This window comes from Bos indicus, chromosome 2, assembly GCF_029378745.1.
Source record: "Bos indicus isolate NIAB-ARS_2022 breed Sahiwal x Tharparkar chromosome 2, NIAB-ARS_B.indTharparkar_mat_pri_1.0, whole genome shotgun sequence".
NCBI lineage: Eukaryota > Metazoa > Chordata > Mammalia > Artiodactyla > Bovidae > Bos > Bos indicus.
In genome coordinates this window covers 91,241,924-91,256,925 of record NC_091761.1, presented here as the reverse complement: position 1 = coordinate 91,256,925, position 15,002 = coordinate 91,241,924, and the positions used below count along the sequence as shown (strand labels likewise).

At 37.3% G+C, this 15,002-nt stretch overlaps 1 protein-coding gene across 1 annotated transcript in view; it reads right to left on the bottom strand.

Annotated features, from left to right (window-relative positions):
* Nucleotides 1–15,002, bottom strand: part of CARF (calcium responsive transcription factor) — an 87,811-nt gene that overhangs the window by 15,932 nt on the left and 56,877 nt on the right. The window contains exon 19 of the transcript XR_011561463.1: nt 5,304–5,450. The gene's annotated coding sequence lies outside the window, so the exon portion shown is untranslated. The remainder of the gene's footprint in view (nt 1–5,303; nt 5,451–15,002) is intronic.

Sequence of the window (15,002 nt, the reverse complement as noted above, 5' to 3'; positions counted from 1 at the left end):
TTTTCACTTCAAGGATTTAGAAATTACAATTTTAGTTAAATATAAAGTTCTTAAGAATTTTCACATTATAGAAATATAATAACCTTTTAAAGATACCTACCATTATAATTTTACCTAGTTAAAATAATGGTTCTAATGATAATGGAATGGGTGAATGGAATAGGTGAATTTAACTCAGATGACCATTATATCTAATACTATGGAGAGGAATCCCTTACAAGAAATGGAGTAGCCATCATGGTCAACAAAAGAGTCCGAAATGCAGGACTTGGATGCAATCTCAAAAATGACAGAATGATCTCTGTTCATTTCCAAGGCAAACCATTCAATATCACGGTAATCCAAGTCTATGCCCCAACCAATAATGCTGAAGAAGCTGACGTTGAACGGTTCTATGAAGACCTACAAAACCTTTTAAAACTAACACCCAAAAAAGATGTTCTTTTCATTATAGGGGACTGGAATGCAAAAGTAGGAAGTCAAGAAACTGGAGTAACAGGTAAATTTGGCCTTGGAATACGGAATGAAGCAGGGCAAAGACTAATAGAGTTTTGCCAAGAGAATGCACTGGTCATAGCAAACACCCTCTTCCAACAACACAAGAGAAGACTCTACACATGGACATCACCAGATGGTCAACATCGAAATCAGATGGATTATATTCTTTGCAGCCAAAGATGGAGAAGCCCTATACAGTCAGCAAAAACAAGACCAGGATCTGACTGTGGCTCAGATCATGAACTCCTTATTGCCAAATTCAGACTTAAGTTGAAGAAAGTAGGGAAAACCACTAGATCATTCAGGTATGACCTAAATCAAATCCCTTATGATTATACAGTGGAAGTGAGAAATAGATTTAAGGGCCTAGATCTAATAGACAGAGTGCCTGATGAACTATGGACAGAGGTTCCTAATATTGTACAGGCGACAGGAATCAAGACCATCCCCCTAGAAAAGAAATGCAAAAAAGCAAAATGGCTGTCTGAGGAGGCCTTACAAATAGCTGTGAAAAGAAGAGAAGCAAAAAGCAAAGGAGAAAAGGAAAGATATAAGCATCTGAATGCAGAGTTCCAAAGAATAGCAAGGAGAGATAAGAAAGCCTTCCTCAGCGATCAACGCAAAGAAATAGAGGAAAACGACAGGATGGGAAAGAGTAGAGATCACTTCAAGAAAATTAGAGATACCAAGGGAATATGTCATACAAAGATTGGCTCAATAAAGGACAGAAATGGCATGGTCCTAACAGAAGCAGAAGATATTAAGATGTGGCAAGAATACACAGAAGAACTGTACAAAAAAGAGCTTCACGACCAAGATAATCACGATGGTATGACCATTCACCTAGAGCCACACATCCTGGAATGTGAAGTCAAGTGGGCCTTAGAAAGCATCACTAGGAACAAAGCTAGTGGAAGGGATGGAATTCCAGTTGAGCTATTTCAAATCCTGAAAGATGATGCTGTTAAAGTGCTGCACTCAATATGCCAGCACATTTGGAAAACTCAGCAGTGGCCACAGGACTGGAAAAGGTCAGTTTTCCAATCCCAAAGAAAGGCAATGCCAAAGAATGCTCAAACTACCGCACAATTGCACTCATCTCACACGCTAGTGAAGTAATGCTCAAAATTTTCCAAGCCAGGCTTCAGCAATATGTGAACCATGAACTTCCAGATGTTCAAGTTGGTTTTAGAAAAGGCAGAGGAACCAGAGATCAAATTGCCAACATCCACTGGATCATGGAAAAAGCAAGAGAGTTCCAGAAAAGCATGTACTTCTGCTTTATTGACTATGCCAAAGCCTTTGACTGTGTGGAAAATTCTGAAAGAAATGGGAATACCAGACCACCTGACCTATCTCTTGAGAAACCTATATGCAGGTCAGGAAGCAACAGTTAGAACTGGACATGGAACAACAGACTGGTTCCAAATAGGAAAAGGAGTACATCAAGGCTGTATATTGTCACCCTGCTTATTTAACTTATATGCAGAGTACATCATGAAAAACGCTGGGCTGGAAGAAGCACAAGCTGGAATCAAGATTGCCTGTTATATCAATAACTTCAGATATGCAGATGACACCACCCTTATGGCAGAAAGTGAAGAGGAACTAAAAAGCCTCTTGATGAAAGTGCAAGTGGAGAGTGAAAAAGTTGGCTTAAAGCTCAACATTCAGAAAACTAAGATGATGGCATCTGGTCCCATCACTTCATGGCAAAGAGATGGGGAGACAGTGGAAACAGTGTCAGACTTTATTTTGGGGGGCTCCAAAATCACTGCAGATGGTGACTGCAGCCATGAAATTAAAAGATGCTTACTCTATGGAAGGAAAGTTATGACCAACCTAGATAGCATATTCAAAAGCAGAGACATTACTTTGCCAACAGAAGTCCGTCTAGTCAAGACTATGGTTTTTCTAGTGGTCATGTATGGATGTGAGAGTTGGACTGTGAAGAAAGCTGATCGCCAAAGAATTGATGCTTTTGAACTGTGGTGTTGGAGAAGACTCTTGAGAGTCCCTTGGACTGCAAGGAGATCCAACCAGACCATTCTCAAGGAGATGAGGCCTGGGTGTTCTTTGGAAGGAATGATGCTAAAGCTGAAACTCTAGTACTCTGGCCACCTCATGTGAAGAGTTGACTCGTTGGAAAAGACTCTGATGCTGGGAGGGATTGGGAGCAGAAGGGGACGACAGAGGATGAGATGTCTGGATGACATCACTGACTCGATGAACGTGAGTTTGAGTGGACTCTGGGAGTTGGTGATGGACAGGGAGGCCTAGCATGTTGCAATTCATGGGGTCACAAAGAATCGGACACGACTGAGTGACTAAACTGAATAATAATGGTTCTAAATTTTTTTAATGTTAAGCAATCCATAGAAATAAAAACTATAATGCTATCTCACTTGGCCCATAAAACCAATGCAAAAATATAGAAAGTTTAAACCATGAGATGTTCAATCTTCTTGTATAATCTAGAATATTGTATTGGTAGTAATTTCATAAAGTCAGGAAAAGATAATTGTTTTTCAGTCCTTTAAACCAGTATGATTAATTCACTCTAATTTATCTAATGATTCATCTATTTATCAGAAATATTGTATGAAAAATTTTTATAAAAGTATATAAATTTCAGGCCTTCCCTGGTGGCTCAAATGGTAAAGAATCTACCTACAATAGAGGAGACTGGGGTTCATCCCTGAGTTGGGAAAATCAGCTAGAGAAGGGAATGGCTACTCACTCCAGTATTCTTGCCTGGAGAATTCCATGGGCAGAGTAGGGCTATAGCCCTGGTGGTTTACAGTCCATGGGGTCGCAAAGATTCAGATACAGATGAGCGACTAACACTTTCACTTTTATATAATGTTCATATTCATAAATAAAATTACAAAAATTTTAAATCCTGTTTCAGAGCCCTTCATCTTAGAAATAAGACTTCTCTTACTTTTAACCAGAAGTGTCTCTTAAAAGCAATTTTATAGAAAAGAAACAAAAACAGTTTCATTATTTTTCTTTCCATTTTAGAAATTCATTAGATATTGCCAGACTGAGCACACGATGACAGAATAATCATTTTCACCAATTAATCTTTAATGTTTCCCTAGGGAGGGAAAAGGAGAAGAGGAGCAAAATGGAAAAATGAGAGGGAGCTTTAGTCAAATACAAAATTAACATTAAAAGACTAATTATCTTTACTTAATTAAAGAGATGGGAAAACTTAGATTCAGCAAAAGTTATTTTGACATACATGCACGGGGGAGAGGGAAGAAGGGAGGGACAGAGTGAGAGACAGAGGGAGAGGACCATTATAATTGGTTTAAACGTTAATTCAGGTCCCTTGACAATTTGATTTACATGATTAAAAAGCCAGTACTTGTTAATACTTGTGTAGTAATGATAGGGAGGGAACCTCATATTAAACAAAGTAATCCTTCTCTTTTAGATAAATAAGACCTCCTTTTGAGGTGTTTTGAAGGGAAGAAGAAAAAGAAGGGGAGACAGAACAGAGGGAAATGGAGGAACACAGGACGAGGAAAGAAGAATAAAGGACATTATATTGAAATTATGATTTGAAAAGATCTAAAAAATATGGTTTTCCTTTTTTTTATTTTCCCCTTGCCTTTGCCAAAGAATCTTTTAAGGAGGCAATTTCATAATCCCTGGAATATATTCTGGAAGTTTCCTCTTGCCTTAAAATGTAGATGGCTGTATGTTTCGTATGTTGCTGCTTTTTTGCTTCAAAGTGCCTCCCAAAAGGAACAATTTTGTTCATATCAAAAGTTCCCCCAAAGTAACCATTAAAATTCTAAATAATCCTTCTATCATTTAGAAAGTTAAGATTACACATTGTGATTTTAGTACAAATACAGATAAGATGCAAGAGTTCAGCAGAGAGTGAGTGCAGAAGCAGACTAAAGGTAAACTGGCAACAGTAAGCCAAATTTTATTTACTTTGTATCTTGGGGCCCCGCCCTACACCAAGAACTAGACTTCCAATGGACAAAATAAAACAACAGTAAGTTGGATGTGAGAGCTGGACTGTGAAGAAAGCTAAGTGCCGAAGAATTGATGCTTTTGAACTGTGGTGTTGGAGAAGACTCTTGAGAGTCCCTTGGACTGCAAGGAGAGCCAACCAGTCCATTCTGAAAGAGATCAGCCCTGGCATTTCTTTGGAAGGAATGATGCTGAAGCTGAAACTCCAGTACTTTGGCCACCTCATACGGAGAGTTGACTCATTGGAAAAGACTCTGATGCTGGGAGGGATTGGGGGCAGAAGGAGAAGGGGACGACAGAGGATGAGATGGCTGGATGTCATCACTAACTCGATGGACATGAGTCTGAGTGAACTCTGGGAGTTGGTGATGGACAGGGAGGCCTGGCGTGCTGCGATTCATGGGGTTGCAGAGTCACACACGACTGAGCAACTGAACTGAACTGAACTGAACTGAACTTAAGTAAAGTTCTGATAAGATTTTCATAAGTGACCTGAGACAGTTTTTCTAAGGGATGCTAGTCTACAGAGAAACCTTCTGAATATACAAAACTTCGCCTCATCTTCATCCTTATGAATTTCCACTTATAGATGCACAATGAAGAAATGACAAGGACAAACAGTAGTGTTGTCAGTAATAATGCAGATTTCTACCCAAAATACGTTTTTCAGGCTGATAAATCAATGGATTTTTAAAGAGCTTCTTATTGTTAGATATTACTCTCAGATTTAACAAACTAAACTTAGCATTTGCATTTGTAGTGTTTGATTAAAAAAAAAAAGAAATAAGAGTTCAAACCCGATATGAACTTACCTCACCATCTCACCATTGTCATTGAAAGACCCTGTGCAGGAGGCTCAAAGGGCCTCAGAAAAACACGCTGTTTCCAAGTTGGTCAGATTTTGATGGGACCTCCAAAACAGTCAAATATTGGCTCCTTTAAAATACTTCCAAAATTACCTGTTGATAAAGCAAAACTGAGTTTTTTGCTTACTGCAGTAAGGGCGAATACTATTTTGATAGTCTTAGCAGTCTTCACAGGGAAGTCAGAGGTACAATCTTTATGAGCTTTGGCGATCTGGTTTAAAATGAGTTTCAAAATGGGATCTGAATGGCAAAATAGGCAAAATTTTTATTACATATTTTTTGATTGGACAAAGGGAGGTGAGAGTTTAGAAGTGAGTCTTTCAAAATCTTCTGCATTTTTGGTCTAATGGTCTGCTATTCCCTACACAACCTGAATTGTTCAACAGCTTGGAACTTCTTTGATTTAAAATGGTTTTTCCTTTGTTAGAATTGATAGTACTTATCATGTAATTTTACAATTGGTTGATTAAATGTTTGCTTGCCACTATACTGAATCCCTGTAGGATTAGGATTAGATTTAGTTCATTGTTCTTACAGTCAGCAGATTAACACATTCTCTGGTTCTCAATAAATACTCAAGTCACTGTTGCCCATGAGTGGAGAAAAACACACAACATGCTGACTAATCTGATTCTCAATTTATGGACATGAACTCAAATGAATCTTTAATCAAGGAGGACTATTAATATTCTTTCCTAGTTTACTCTTTTATTAGCTTTTCTCCTCAACTCCCTAACACACGACCCCCTTCACCCCTGCACCAATCTCCACGCTCCCCTAAGGGTCTTGCTTCTTATTTCACTGAGAAAACTGAAGTAATAAGAACAGAATTTCCTTAGATTTTCACTTGTACCCACCCACTAGCGTCTTTACCCACGTAGTCTGTCTGGTCATCATCCATCCATCGATGAGGTACCCATGCTTCTTCAAGCAGAGCGAGTACTTCTCAGTCTTGCAGTTCCCTCTTAACTGCATTATTCTTCATGCTATCTGCCTAACAATCTTACTTTTTTCAAAAATTTGCTTACATCTTCCTTAATGAAGCCCACTCTGCTTACCCTATTTAAAACTGAAATTCTCTCCACACTGAACCCTTTCTCTGCTCCATTTTCATTCCATATTACTTCTCAACCTAACATAGAAGTACTTTATATACATATATACTACATATAAGTACATATAATAGACATATATTGTTTATTATTTATTGTGTATCACCCTCTACTGGAATATAAACTCCCAAAAGGTAGGCAATCTGTTTTCTTAAATGAATGAATGTCCATCTTTAAGATTTTAGGATGTTTTTATAGAACATAAGTATAAAAAACACAAGAGTTTCTAAAAGCAATTACAGATATAATAGTTATGGCCAGAAAAATATTATACAATTTTATTAATATTACCTTATCAATATTAATAAATTACCTTATCACTTCCATTGGATCGCCATATCTATTTTCAAAAATCTGTGATGCTTAATTTTTCACTAAGATTATAGGAAAGCATTTTGATTCAACAGGCTACTTTAATAGATCATTTAAATAAGACTTCTAAACACACACTAAGCAAAATGTAAAATCTTAGCCTAGCCCTGTAGAATTGCTATTATTTAACCTTTAATCTTTCAAACCTATTATTTCCCCAGCTTCTTAAATTCCCTAAATTCCCTGAATAAAGTTCTCACCACAATGAACCTACAACCACCCCCCAAACGAGCTATATAATTCCTTCTACTTGCTCCTTGAATTTGAAACATCTGCAATTTAATCTCATGTCATAGCCTGTCATGAAAGATCCAGCCTAAAAATCCTGCCTTGAAAAGATCACTTGATTTTCTGGACTGTGTAGCAAAACTAATGTAGAATGGTATTGGTCAGACTTTGGTACCAATAAGAGCTTTATCACTTAATAGTTACGTAACAACCTCAAGCAAATTATTGAATTCTGAATTTCAGTTCTCCAATTTGTGGGAGACACTATTAGTGGCTTAAGTGATATTTAATGAATGCTTTCTCTCTTAAAAAACCACAGTTTTTCTTGGGGTGGTAACGTGCCCTTTAAAAAGAACTATATTTCCTAGAATCCTTTGTAATGAGGGTAATCATACAATGGTTTTAACCACCAAGTTGAAAGGGGAAGTTGCTTTTCCTTCTGATAATGATCTTTGGCTCACTCACTCAGACCTTTTCCTATTCCAGTCTTCCTGTCTTTAGTTCAGTTCAGTCACTCAGTCATGTTCAACTCTTTGCGATCCCATGGACTGCAGCCCACCAGGCTTCCCTGTCCATCATCAACTCCTGAAGCTTGCTCAACTCATGTCCATCGAGTCAGTGATGCCATCCAATCATTTCATCCTCTGTCGGGACCCTTCTCCTCCTGGCTTCAATTTTTCCCAGCATCAGGGTCTTTTCCAATGAGTCAGTTCTTCACATCAGGTCTTAAGACAGTTCTTCCTGTCTTAATGTTGATTATTGCTGGAGGTGGAGCAAACACTTCTGGTCAGTCTGGTTAGACTGCCTTTGGACTTGGTTTCATAGGAAAAATAAAACCAAACTCTTTGATTAAGCCACCATAATGATGTCTCTGTTGTGAGTAGCCAAAGGTGTTCCCTAACAGATACACTATCTTGAAAGTAAGGATAATTTCAGGATCTTAAAGCTTCCATTTCAGGATTTTAAAGCTCATTATTAATAAGATTAATTATAAAAATTAACATATATTGAGCAGCATATATCAGATTCTGTTTAAGATCTTAACATGGGTTAACTCACTAAATCCTCATAACAATTCAGTTAGGTAGCTATGACTACTCCTCCCTCAGATTAAAAAAATGAAAAACTTAAAGTCTCGGTAATTTGTCCAGCTCGTAAAGAGGAAGGAGGATTCAAATCCTAGCACGTGCTATTAACCACAAGTCGAAGCTCTAATAATAAGAAGCCACTTACTTTATCCCAGGCAAAATGCCAAGTGATTTAACCAAAAAAATACATAAATAAATAAATAAAGCATAAGTATATAGCTCAGTTGGTAAAGAATCCCCCTGCAATGTAGGAGACCCTGGTTCGATTCCTAGGTCGGGAAGATCCCCTGGAGAAGAGATAGGCTACCCACTCCAGGATTCTTAGGCTTCCCTGTGGCTCAGCTGGTAAAGAATCTGCCTGCAAGGTGGGAGACCTGGGTTTGATCCCTGGGTTGGGAAGATCGCCTGGAGGAGTGAAACTACCCACTCCAGTATTCTGGCCTGGAGAATACCATCGACTGTATAGTCCATGGGGTCGCAGAGTCAGACACGACTGAGCGACATTCACTTTCACAATGTCTACTGCTACTGCTAAGTCACTTCAGTCGTGTCCAAGTCTGTGCAACCCCATAGATGGCAGCCCACCAGGCTTCCCCGTCCCTGGGATTCTCCAGGCAAGAACACTAGAGTGGGTTGCCATTTCCTTCTCCAATGCATGAAAGTGAAAAGTGAAAGTGAAGTCACTCATTCGTGTCTGACCCTCAGTGATCCCTCTAGTACTCATTAAAATGTCAGTTCTGTTCCTTGTAAGTAATGTCTTCTTCCTCTGAATTATTATATATAATTTTATCTGTATTCCTATTATCCAGAAAAACATCTACTTCTGCTTCACTGACTACACTAAAGCCTTTGACTGTCTGAATCACAATAAACTGTGGAAATTTCTTAAAGAGATGGGAATAAATACCACACTACCTTACCTGCCTCCTGAGAAACATACGCAGGTCAAGAAGCAACAGAAGTGGACACAGAACAATGGACTGGCTCAAATTTGGGAAAGGAGTACATCAAGGCTGTATTTTGTCACCCTGCTTATTTAACTTGTATGTGGAGTACAACATGAAAAATTTCAGGCTAGATGGATGAATCACAAGCTGGAATCAAGACTGCCAGGAGAACGATCAACAATCTCAGATATGCAGATGATACCACCATAATGGCAGAAAGCAAGGAGGAACTAAAGAGCCTCTTGATGAAGGTGAAAGAAGAAAATGAAAAATCTGGTTTAAAACTCAACATTCAAAAAACTAAGATCATGGCATTCAGTCCCATTACTTCACGGCAAAGACAGGGAAAAATATGGAAGCAGTGACAGATTATTTTCTTCACTGCAGATGGTAACTGCAACCATGAAATTAAAAGACACTTGCTTCTTGGAAGAAAAGCTATGACAAATCTAGATAGAGTATTAAAAAGCAGACACATCACTTTCCCAACATGGTCCATATAGTCAAAGCTATGGTTTTTTCCAGTAGTCATGTATAGATGTGAGAGTTGGACCACAAAGAAGGCTGAGCGTTGAAGAATTGATGCTTTTGAACTGTGGTGTTGAAGAAGGCTCTGGAAAGTCCTTTGGACAGCAAGGAGATCAAATCAGTCAATCTTAAAGGAAATCAACCCTGAATATTCACTGGAAAGACTGATGCTGAATCTGAAGCTCCAATACTTTGGTCACCTGATGCAAAGAGCCAACTCACTGGAAAAGACCCTGATGCTGGAAAAGACTGAAGGCAGGAGAAGGGGACAAAGAGGATGAGATGGCTGGATGGCATTACTGAATCAATGCACATGAGTTTTAGCAAGTTCTGGGAGATGGTGAAGGACAGGGAAGCCTGGCGTGCTTCAGTCCATGGGGTTGCAAAGAATTGGACACAACTTAGTTCCTGAACAACAACAATTCCTATTATTAAATTTACCATTTTCTATATTGTATAAAGTTAAATATCTCATGTAATAGACACTTATTTTCCTTGAGGGAAACTTTTGAATCATTCCTTTTGGTATGTTACATGGCACCTATCTCTGTCAGTGATGGTACACACAAAGTTGAATCATTAGGATTGGCACAGTCACAGCAGCGAGGATTGGAAACTATACCCTCAAAGGTGGTTGCTATCCAAACATGCAGTTCTTGGAAATTACTTTAGATCAATCAAAATTACTTTAGATCCACAGCTTCTTCTAAACATATCCCTTGACATGGCTCTGCCCACCAGAGAGATAAGGCCCAGCTCCACCCATCAGGGGCAGGGATCAGTCCCTCCCACCAGAAAGCCTACTCAAGTCTCTTGGACCAGCCTCACCCACCAGGGGCAGATACCAGAAACAAGAACTATAGTCCTGCAGCCTGTGGACCACAAACATAGGAAGTCAGAGAAAATGAGGCAGAGGACTATGTTTCAGAAGAAGGAACAATACAAAACACCACAAGAATAACTAAGTGAAGTGGAGATAGAAAATCCACTTGAAAAAGAATTCAGAAGATTCAAGATATCAGAAAAATAGAGGCATACCAAGAAGATACAAGAAATACAAGATAAAATATTAAAAAAATAAACTGCTGAACAAGTGCAATAACTGAAATGAAAAGTACACTAGGACTCAATAGCAGAATAAATGAGACAGAAGGACAGATAAGTGAGCTGGAAGACAGAATGGTGGAAATCACCAACAGAGAACAGAACAAAGAATAAAAGGAAATGAGGACAGTTTAAGAGACCTCTAGGATAGTGTTGAGCACATCAACATTCACATTATAGAGGTCCCAACAGGAGAAAAGAGAAAGGGCCTGAGAAAATATTTGAAGATGTAATAGCTGAAAAGTTCCCTAACGTGGGAAAGGAAAGAGTAGCCCAAGTCCAGGAAGCACAGAGATTCCCATACAGGATAAAGCTAAGGAGGAACACATCAAATTGGTGAAAAATTAATTAAGGCTTCCCTGGTGGCTCAGATGGTAAAGCGTCTACCTACAGTGTGGGAGACCCGGGTTCGAACCCTGGGTTGGGAAGATCCCCTGGAGAAGGAAATGGCAACCCACTCCAGGACTCTTGCCTAGAAAATTCCATGGACGGAGGAGCCTGATAGGCTACAGTCAACTGAGCGACTTCACTTTCACTTTCAAAGACAGAGAATAAAAGCAACAAGGGGAAAGTAACAAATACAATACAAAGGAATTGCTATAAGGTTATCAGCTGATTTTTCAGCAGAAACTCTGTTGGCCAGAAGGAAGTGGCACAATATATTTAATTTAAAATGATGAAACATTAAAACCCACAATCAAGAATACTCTGCCCAGCAAGACTCTCATTCAGATTTGACAGAAAAATCAAATGTTTAACAGACAAGCTAAGAGAATTCAGCATCACAAAACCAGCTTTACAACAAATGCTAAAGAAACTTCTCTAGGTAGAAAAGGCCACAACTAGAAATAAGAAAATTATGAATGAGAAAGCTCTCCAGTAAAAGCAAACATACAACAAAGGTAAGAAAACCAAATCATCATCTCAATAATTCCAGAAAAAGCACTTGATATAATCAAATATCCATTCTTAATAAAAACTTTCAGGAAGCCCAGAACAGAAAGAATCTCACTCAATTTGATAAAGGACTTATGCAAAAATTATGGTATTAAGAGTTAAAGGTGAAAGATAAGAAACAAAGTACGTATGTCCACTCCAGTCACTTACAATCACAATTGTACTTCAGGTTCTAGCCAGTGTAATAGTTGAGAAAAAGAAATAAAAGTCATTCAGATTGGAAAGGAAGATATAAAACAACATGACTGTCTATGTAGAAAATCTAACAGACTCTACCAAAAAATTATTAGAACACATGAATTTAATAAGGTTTCAAGATATAAAGTCCATATAAAAAAATCAACTGTATATCTGCATACTAATGCAAAAATCAGATACTGAAATTAAAAACAAGACCATATATATAGTCTTATTGATAAATCTGACAAAAGACATGTCAAATTTCTACACTGAAAAATCTAATATATTGCGGAGAAAAATTAAGAGTCAATATTAAGATTTCAATTACTCCCAAATTCAGCTGTATATTCTACATAATTCCAATCAAAATTCTATCAGGTTTTTTGTTTGTTTGCTTGTTTTTTAAGAAATTGACAAGGTGACTCTAAAACTCACATGAAAAGCCAAACAGCCAATACAAAATTGAAAAAGAAGAATAAGGTTCAAGGATTTACACTCTCTGTCTTCAAGACTTATTATAAAGGTACAGTAATCAAGACAGTGTGGTACTGGGTGTCAAAATAGACCAGAGATTTTCAGTCTTGGTACTATTCACATTTTAGGCCCGACAATTTTTGTTGTGGAATCTGTCCTATGTACTGTATGAAGCTGAGCAGCAGCTCTGACTTACTTCTATCTACCAGAAACCAGTGGTATCTCCCTTGTTTTGACAACTAAAGTTGTCTCAAACTTTGCCAAATGTTCCCTAGAGACAAAATTGCCTCAGCTGAGACCACTGAGATAGGAGACAATAGATCAATGGAAGGGAACAGAGAGTCTAGAAACTGACATGCATGTGTGTGTGTATACACACACACACACACACACACACACACACACACACACACAGAAAATGGATTTTTATCAAAGGGATAAATTCAATTCAATGGGGAAAGTATAATTCTTTCAAAAAATGATGCTGGAACAAATCAATACTCAAATGCTCAAAAGAGTCACTCTATGCCCTGTACTTATATACAGAAATTAACTCAAAATGAATCATGGATCTAAATTGAAACCCGAAGTTATAAAATTTTCAGAAGAAAACATAGAAGAAAATCTAAACTTGGGTTAGGCAAAGATCTCTTAGATACAACATGAAAATATAATCCTTAAAGAAAAAAAAAGGTAAATTAGGTATCAAAATTAAGAACTTCCGCCCTTCAAAAGATTCTGAGAGTAAAATCATAAACTATACATCAGGTGAAAATACATATTAAATATGTTTCATGCAAGTAATGGACTTGTATCTACGGTATACTTTTTAAACCTCTATAAGAAAACAACAATTCAATTTAAAAACAGGTGAACGACTCAGACACTGAAAGAAGAAATACAGATGGCAAATGAAACATGAAAAGATGCTCAACAGTATTAGTCACTAGAGAAATGAAAATTAAAATGATAATGAGCAACTACTACATACCTATTAACAATGCCTAACCTGTTCATACCAAGTGTTACCTACAATATACAGGACCTGGAACTCTCATAAACTGCAGATTGGAATGTAAAAATGGTATAATCACTTTGGAAAATCACTTGAAAGTTTCTTAAAAAGTTAAATTTATACCTACCATATGACCCAGCCATTCCACTCCTATAGCTATTTAACCCAAAGAAATGAAAGCATAAGTCCCTACAAAAATTTACACAAATGTTCATAGCAGCATTATTTCTAATAGTCAAGTACTGTAAACAATCTAAATGTCCATCAACAGCTGGATGGATAAACAATTTATGGCATATTTACACAATGGGATACTACTCACCATTAAAAAGGAATGAACTATTCATACACCTTGTGACACAGATGAACCTTAGAATAACCATTCTGAGTGACAAAAGTCAGATTTTAAAAAGGCTCATACTATATGATTTCATTTTTATAAACTAGTAGATGTAATAAATTGATCTCTAGTGACAGAAAGAAGTATAGTAATTGTTGGGGACAGGGTGGGGCAGGTTGGAGTAGAGGCAGGAAGAAGTGGAAATGGATTACCAAGGGGCACAAAAAATCTTTTGGGGGTGATAGATATGTTCCTTATCTTGACTGTGGTGATGGTTTCATAGATGTATATATATACATCAAAACTTACCTAACTGTACACTTTAAATGTGTGCAGTTTATTATATGTCAATTATCCACTTCAACAGAGATAGTTAAAAAATAAAAACTCTTGCTGGTATCTGACTCCCACTCTGTCCTTTGGTTTTAAAATTCTTTTTTTAATTGAGATATAACTGACATATAACATTTAGGGTGTATAATGTGTTAATCTGATAATTTATATATTGCAATATGATTACCACTATATCTTTAGCTAACACCTCTACTATGTCTACTAATTATTATTTCTTTTTTGTAGTGAGAATAATTAAGATCTCCTCTGAGCAACTCTGATATATATAATATAGTATTGTTGACTATAGTCACCATGCAGTAAGTACATCAGATCTCCAGGACTTATATAACTACTAGTTGCAAGTTTGCACTATTAAGCAATATCTCCCCTGCACTTATACCCATATCGCATTCTCAAACATTTTCCATACTAATCATAGTTTATTTTTCTCAGAAATCAATTTTCCAATAACAATGTGATTTTTTTTAAATTCTGATTTTATTCCTTAAGTTTTAAAAATTCAGTCAGCAATCAACATTTATAATATATTTATATTACAGAATATAGCTAACCTGTATGTGGCGGGAGTATACTAAGTTTTGTCATCATCACTAAGTTAATTGAGTAGAATTACAGATATCAATAACCTCAGATATGCAGATGACACCACCCTATGGCAGGAAGTGAAGAGGAACTAAAAAGCCTCTTGATGAAAGTGAAAGAGGAGAGTGAAAAAGTTGGCTTAAAGCTCAACATTCAGAGAACTATGATCATGGCATCTGGTCCAATCACTTCATGGGAAATAGATGGGGAAACAATGGAAATAGTGAGACACTTTATTTTTCTGGGCTCCAAAATCACTGCAGATGGAGATTGCAGCCATGAAATTCAAAGACGCTTACTCCTTGGAAGGAAAGTTATGACCAACCTAGATAGCATATTCAAAAGCAGAGACATTACTTTG